This window comes from Triticum dicoccoides, chromosome 7A, assembly GCF_002162155.2.
Source record: "Triticum dicoccoides isolate Atlit2015 ecotype Zavitan chromosome 7A, WEW_v2.0, whole genome shotgun sequence".
Lineage (NCBI taxonomy): Eukaryota > Viridiplantae > Streptophyta > Magnoliopsida > Poales > Poaceae > Triticum > Triticum dicoccoides.
The window spans coordinates 456,075,470-456,083,366 of record NC_041392.1 but is presented as its reverse complement, the minus strand read 5'-3'; positions in this window follow the sequence as shown (position 1 = coordinate 456,083,366).

Below are 7,897 nucleotides of genomic sequence, written 5' to 3'. Positions count from 1 at the left end.
TTCCGAATATCGCTATTTGGAAGGCCTTTGCTGAAATTCATACAAAAAGGCGAATTATTCAATCCAAAACTCCGTTCCAAAACAACTTTGCACAACTTCATACCATCATGCCCCGGTTACTTCCGGCTAATGATGAAGCCATGGATTTCTTCAATACTTTGACACTAGGCAATCTGTCAACCCCTCGGCGACCCTCGAACCCTCGGTGACGCTCGAACCTCTACCCCAGTTCCCGACCCTCGCCCCCCGAACCCTCAGTGACCCTCGAACCTCTACCCTAGTTCTCGACCCTCACCCCTCGAACACTCAGTGACCCTCGAACCCTCGCCGCCCCTTGAACCCTCACCGACCCTCGAACCTCTACCCTATAGTTCCCGACCCTCGCCCCTCGAACCCTCGGTGACCCCCCTCATGTCGAAGTTATCGGGGAGGGGGTATATCGACCCCCCACCCTCATGTAAGAAGAGGAAAAAAGATCGAAGAAGAAAAAAGAGGAGAAGAAGAAAGGATTAGAGGAGAATATCATAGAAAAAAAAGAACAAAAAAAAGAGGAGAAGAAGAAAGGAATAGAGGAGAAGAAGAAAAATAGAATTATTTTTCTTCTTCTCCTCTATTCCTTTCCTCTTCTCCTCTTTTATTCTACTTTTCTTCTTCTCCTCTATTCCTTTCTTCTCCTCCTCTTTTTTTCCTTCATTTTTCCTCTTCTTATTTATTTGTCCTATTCCTCCTCCCCTCTTCTTCTCCTTCTTCCTTTTCTTATTTTCTAAAAATGTAACTTTTGCATATATAAAACTTTTCTAAAAATGTAACTCTTGCACATATAAAACCTTTTCTTCTTCTAACTTTTGCATACATAGATAAAACTTTTCTAAAAATCTAACTTTTGCATATATGAACATATATACACAAAGAACATACATACATATATACATTTTTATAAAAATACAAAAAACAAATCATCATATATATGAACAAAAAAACTGAAGAAACAGGGAGATATAATCATATATACACACATACATATAATCACACATATACATATAATCTGAAAACACATCATATATATGAAAAAAACAGAGAGGAAGGCTGGCGGCCGGACCGAACATGGCGGCGACGTGTGGTCGGGGCAGGCTGGGGGCGTGGGGCGGCGTCGGGGCAGGGGCACGGGCGCGGCTGGGGCGGCGCGTCGGGGCAGAGACGCACGGGCCGGGGGCGACACGTCGGGGCAAGGACATGGGCCGGGGCGGCGCGTTGGGGCAGGGCAAGGGCGTGGGGCGACAGCGACGAGGAGCGGGCGGCGAAGGCGACGACGACCGCGGGGCGGCGACGACGAGCACGGGCAGCCTGGCAACGTCGATGAGTTCGGCGTCGTCAGGGGGAAATGGTCGATGAAACTAAAAAATTTACAAGTCCTGTTTATATACACAACGCATTGGTCCCGGTTCGTGGCACCAACCGGGACGAATGCCCCCTTTGGTTCCGGTTCGTGCCACCAACCGGGACCAAAGGTCTCTTTTCAGCAGCCCAAAGGGCGGGAAGCAGAGGCCTTTGGACTCGCTTTGTGGCACCAACCGGGACTAAAGGGGGGCATTAGTCCCGGTTGGTGCCGATACCAATGCACCCCTTTAGTCCCGGTTGGTGCCACCAACCGGGATCAAAGGCCTTGTACTAGTGTGCTGCGGTGGGAAGTTTAGTCCCACCTCGGTAGTTGAGGAGCTCTGGCACCTGTTTATAAGCGCTGATGTGCCATCCCATTCGAACTCCTCACTATTGCAGGCCTTCTGGCCTAAACTTATCTCTGTGCCTGTGGTCCTGCTGGGCCTGCTGCGGGCCCGAATCCTGGCCCAATGGGGTTTCTAGTCGTATTCACCCAGTGGTGGCCCAATTGTTGGCATTTTTTCTAGTTTTTTGTTTTGTTTTTTGCATTATTTATTTTCTTTTGTTTTTTGCTTTATTTCTATTTCTTTTTGCTGTTAGGTCACAAAAATTATAGACTTTCTGTTAGTGTCATTAATTTTCAAATTTGAATAGTTTAAATTCGAATTCTTTTAAATTAGTGTGAATTACTAGTTTGTGAATAACTTTACTGGAAAAATAGATTTTTGAGTGATTCTTTTTCCAGCTATTTAATATTATTGTGTTTTATCATTATATTAAATTTCATAATTTTTAGGTTATTTTAAATCTCTGTTTTAATCAAGAACAGATTTTGTTATTTTAGTTTTCTATTAAAGTTTTTAACAAAAAAATTTCTTTATGAAAATTCTTTTTGCCATTAATGTTTTGAACAGAAAATACTCTGACAATTTTAGTTGCATAAATTTTATATAATTTTAGTTTAAAAAATACTAGAGGTTTATAAAATCTTTTTAGTTGATTTCTTTTGCTATTAGATTTTTATAAAAACTTTTTAGTTGATTGTTTTTGTTATTGAAGAATATTATAGTTTTGTATTAGTTGATCATAACATAATATTTTAATTGATTATTTTAAGTTCATTATTTTTGCTATTAGTTCATTCTTTTTGCACTAAATGACCCTGAAATTAGTTCATTATTTTAAGTTCATTATTTTATATGGCTTTCTTTTTTTGAACTTATTTGAACTCCAGACTTTATGTGTGTTCAGAATGCACCATTCAAAGCCACATCATCAATTTTGTTGGATCACGGGTTCTGGCAAAACCCTTAAGGTTCGAACTCTGGGGTGCACGCGAAGATCTCCCCCTACCGATCCACGTCCTAACTCAGCTAAGATCTTACGGACTAACTCGACAAACTTGCAACACAAAGGACACATGATTTATACTAGTTCAGGCCACCGTTTTGGTGTAATACCCTACTCCAGTGTGGTGGTGGTGGATTGCCTCTAGGGCTGAGGATGAACAATACAAAGGGAAGAACAACCTCCTGAGGTTGAGGTGTTCTTGTGCTTGGTGAACTTGTGTGTGTTCTGGTCTCTCTTGATCTGGCCCCCTAGCTATGGTGGTGGCTAGTCATATTTATAGACGCCCTGGTCCTCTCCCAAAATATTGAGCAGGAAGGGAGCCAACAACGACCAATTTGAAAGGGGGCAGCTAGTACAGCTTATCCTGACAAAAGTGGTCTTCGCCTGCAAAAGGCTCTGGTGGTGACGCCGCCTTGGGCTCCATGGTGACCTCCGTTTTGCCGTCCTGCTGGTCTTGGTCTTGTTGCACCGATGTGGAAACCTTTGCTTGATGCCTCGGTACTCCACGCCTGCGCTTGCCCCCTTAGCACCAAGGAGGAAACAAGGACGCCACGCACGCTGGCGCCCGCCTGGTCTCGATCGTCATGGCTCACGTCACGAGGTTTGCGTGGCCCTGAACTCTCCACCCCTCGCGAGCCAGCCTGGTGAGGCCGCTCCTGAGGAGGTCTTGTGTCATCCGCCTCGCGAGGCTTGGCCCCTCGCGAATGTCTTGAATGCCTTGTTGATGAAGATGGGCCGTATAGGCCTGCTAGCAAAGCCACGTCGTGGGCCGCAGGCAGGCAACTCTGGGGACCCCCGTTCCTAGAATGCCGACAGTAGCCCTCGGGCCCAAGGCACGATCGGGCTTGGCTTCGAGGCGAAGCCAAAGGTCAAGTGCGGAGCGCCGCGGGCCCCAATAGCCCGGGGCCTTGGTCGACGCGTGGTGGTTGATTGGACATGGGCGTCTCCGCTTCCCCACACTGCCTCGGCAACTGCCCGACTTGACAAGTCCCTGCGACATGCAAGGAAAACCATCATTACCTGTGATCATGGGGGGTGCTGGTTGGCCTTCTCCTGGTATAAATGGGAGTGGGGCGGAGCCCCCGTCGTCCATCTTTCCTCAGCCTCTCCCACTTCTTCTCCATCCTTGCTCCTCTCCTGCTACCAATGGCGCCGTCGAGGAGGTTCACTACCGCAGAGAAGGGGAAGGCCCCTCAAGAGGGGCCCGGCTCTCCGGTGCCCAAGCGTGGACGCGGCCGTCCATGCAAGCGCACCGCAACCTCCGCCGCGGCCCCACACAGCCGTGGTGGAGCCGCTTCGCGGGGCAGGGGTCGCTCCGGCCGTGGCGGTCCCGTTGATGAAGGGAGACGTGCCATGGTCGCGCGGCCTCCCCGATCGTGCTTCCACTCGGCGAAGATGCTGCCGGAGTTCATCGTCTGGTTGGAGAACCCGGTCGGCAACTGGCCTCAGCTCTCGCGCTTTTTTGCCGACGAGCTGCCGGCCTTAGGTCCAGGCGGGCTTTGGCTACAGGCAGACGGCTGCTGCAGCAGGGCTTCCTGGGTCGCGGCCGAGGTCTCCGCCGCGGGCAATATAGATCTGGCCCACGGTTGGTAGACGTTCGCTCGCACGCACGGCCTGGGCAGGCGGTGCACCCTCCACTTCAAGTATGACGGCGACGCGACCCTCTATGTGAGGGTGTTTGGGGAAGATGGTCGCCGCGTCGAGTGCTGCCCCGAGGTGAACGACGGCGAGGAGGTGCTCGGCCTTGGCGACAACCGTGATGAGGATGAGGGCGAACCCGCCCTTGGTGCCAACCGCGTCTCATCTGGCTATGGCAGCTCTTCCCCCAGCGACAGCTCCAGCAGTGGCGGCTACGACCAACCGCCACGCCGCCGGGCCCGCTTCGAAGACGGTGGCGGGTCGTCTCGTCGCCGCGCCTCCGTGAAGCACGAGGAGGGGTACGGCTGAGCTCAGGAAGGCGCTGGGGCCTGCCCTCGTGGACCGTTGTAGGCGCCGCTTTTATTTTGTTCTTCTTTTCCTTCCTGCATCAGAAAGAAACCAGAATGGGCCTTGGAGGGGCGTGTGCCGAACTATGATCTTAATTGTTATGTTGTGTTTGCCGCTCCTGTGCTGTGTTGTGACATCGTCGTTTTATGTAGGGATAACTTAGCTCGACTTGTTTTGAGTGGCCTCCTCCTCATGAGGCGCTTGCTTCCTGGTACCTGTCGAGGCCTCCTTGACCTGATATGCACTTAGGATCTGCAAAAAACTCGTCAAGAGGTTTATTGTTCAACCGGGGCTTGGTCATAGGCACCGCTGGCCTTGATTCGGCGCTTCGCATCGCGATACCCATGGGGCACGGATTAGGAGAGGTGCGCCAGCTTGTGGGCTCGAACGAGGGTGCCTCGTGAAAAGACAGAAGGAGGAAGCTCACGAAGGTACCTGTTCAGCCCCCTCGCGAGGGACGCGAGGGAGAGTACATGTTGACCAAAGAGGCGAAGGCAGAAACAGAGGCAGAAAGAGATAAAACGGGACCAACAAGAGACACCAGAAAGCAAATTTCAATTAAAAGTGGGGCGAGCCAACTTCAGAAAACAAATGAAAAGCCGCGTCCGGCACCTAGTCTAGTCTTCGACGTCTTCTCACCAGTGCGGAGCTAAGTGCTGCCACTTGGCGTGGGAGGGAGCCCCCGAGGCCCAAGGGCGGCTCTCCTGAGGCTTCAGGGCGTGTACAACCCCACTCATTATTACGTGAGAGTATCACGGGCGGCGATTCTTCATAGGCATGGGGCCTTGCTTCACAGGCGCTGGGCCTTTCTTCACAGGCACCGGGCCTTCTTCACAGGCACTGGGCCTGTCTTCACAGGCACCGAGCCTTCTTCACAGGCACTGGGCCTTTCTTCATGGGTAGAACTTCCGGAGGTGTTGGATGTTCCAGGCGTTCTGGACGGGTACCCCGTCCTGCATCTCCAGGCGCGCGGCGCCGGGCCTGGAGTTGTGGATGACATTGAACGTGCCCTCCCACATGGGTGAGAGCTTATGCAACCCCTCCCTAGAGAGCACCCACCTCAGGACGAGGTCACCCACCTCAAGAGTCCTGGAGCGGACGCTACGACAGTGGTACCGTCGCAGCGCCTGCTGGTATCTTGCCGCCCGTAGTGCAGCTTCGCGGCGACGTTCCTCCCCCAGCACGATGTCCATCCCTCGCGTGGCGTCCTGCTGTGTCTCATCAAACGCCAGGACCCGTGCGGAGCGATGCTTGACCTCGTGAGGGAGGACTGCTTCTGCTCCATAGACAAGGAAGAACGGGGTTTCACCCGTTGGCTTGGTGGCGGTGGTGCGGATCGACCAGAACACGGACTGGAGCTCATCGTGCCAGCCACCGCCGCAGGCTTCAAGCTTATTCTTGAAGGTCCTGGTCTTGAGGCCCCTCAGGACCTCCGCGATGGTGCTACATCTTTAGCTTGCGTTGGTTTTCCCCGAAGAGGAAGGGATGATGCAGCAGAGTAGCGTAATTATTTCCCTCAGTTTTTGAGAACCAAGGTATCAATCCAGTAGGAGGCCACGCTCAAGTTCCTCGTACCTGCACAAAATGATAGCTACTCGCAACCAACGCGATTAGGGGTTGTCAATCCCTTCACGGTCACTTACGAGAGTGAGATCTGATAGATATAATATTTTTGGTATTTTTGATATAAAGATGCAAAGTAAAAAGTAAAAGCAAAGTAAAAAGCAAAGCAAGATTAAAGTGATGGAGATTGATATGATGAGAATAGACCCGGGGCCATAGGTTTCACTAGTGGCTTCTCTCAAGAGCATAAGTATTCTACGGTGGGTGAACAAATTACTATTGAGCAATTAACAGAACTGAGCATAGTTATGAGAATATCTAGGCATGATCATGTATATAGGCATCACGTCCGTGACAAGTAGACCGAAATGATTCTGCATCTACTACTATTACTCCACTCATTGACCGCTATCCAGCATGCATCTAGAGTATTAAGTTAAAAACAGAGTAACGCCTTAAGCAAGATGACATGATGTAGAGAGATAAATTCATGCAATATGAAATAAAACCCATCTTGTTATCCTCGATGGCAACGATGCAATACGTGCCTTGCTGCCCCTTCTGTCACTGGGTAAGGACACTGGAAGATCGAACCCAAAGCTAAGCACTTCTCCCATGGCAAGAACTACCAATCTACTTGATGGGGTTATGTACCTAGGGTAGGGTCATGGACCTGTTCCAAGTAACTTACCCTAGGACATCCCTAGAAGAGGTCGCCTTCCAGTCGACCAACGAGGATTCACTCGACTGACCTGAAGGACTCGACCACGAAGACTCACTCGACCACCAGGAGGTCAAGAGGCACTCTGCACCGCAACGGCCTGTAATTAAGTAGACTTTATGATAGTAAAGGCACTTTATGTGGGGCGTTACCAGTAACGCCCCAGACTTAACTCACCTTAAACCCTCTCCTACGTGGGCTGGCTGGGGTCCTGGCGCACTCTATATAAGCCACCCCCCTCCACAGGCAGAAGGGTTCGGCACCTTGTAATCCATACATTCATAATCCACTCGACCGCCTCCGGGCTCTGAGACGTAGGGCTGTTACTTCTTCCGAGAAGGGCCTGAACTCGTACATCCTTTGTGCTTACAACCTCTCCATAGCTAGGACCTTGCCTCTCCATACCTACCCCCCACTCTACTGTCAGGCTTAGAACCACGACAGTTGGCGCCCACCGTGGGGCCGGTGTTTTAGCGATTTTGTGGAGAAGTTGCAATTCTTCCGAGTATTTTCATCATGGTGTCTGCTGGAGTTTTGATCGAGGGTCAAGAGATCCGTCTCGGCACTCTCACCTTCATCGCCGACGACTCCGCATGGCTCCAGGAGGCTCCACTCGACGTAGATGCGCTCCCCGTCCGCGGTGCGACGCATTTTCGTGCATGTATCCGTGGCGTTCTGCTGCGGCAACCATCGACCCAGTATCGGTCGGCTCCTCCGTCTTCCACCCTCCCGGTCTCCCGCCAGCGCAAGCGCTCAGGCCGGTCGAGGCTTCAGCGATGGGTGAGTCACGCGGTGGCTCGCCAGTCGACCACTACACAAGTTGCGGCAATCGAGCCCAACGAATCTCTCTACGGCTTGTTCGATCAGTCGACTGGCTCCGGAGAGACTGCATCCGAGTGC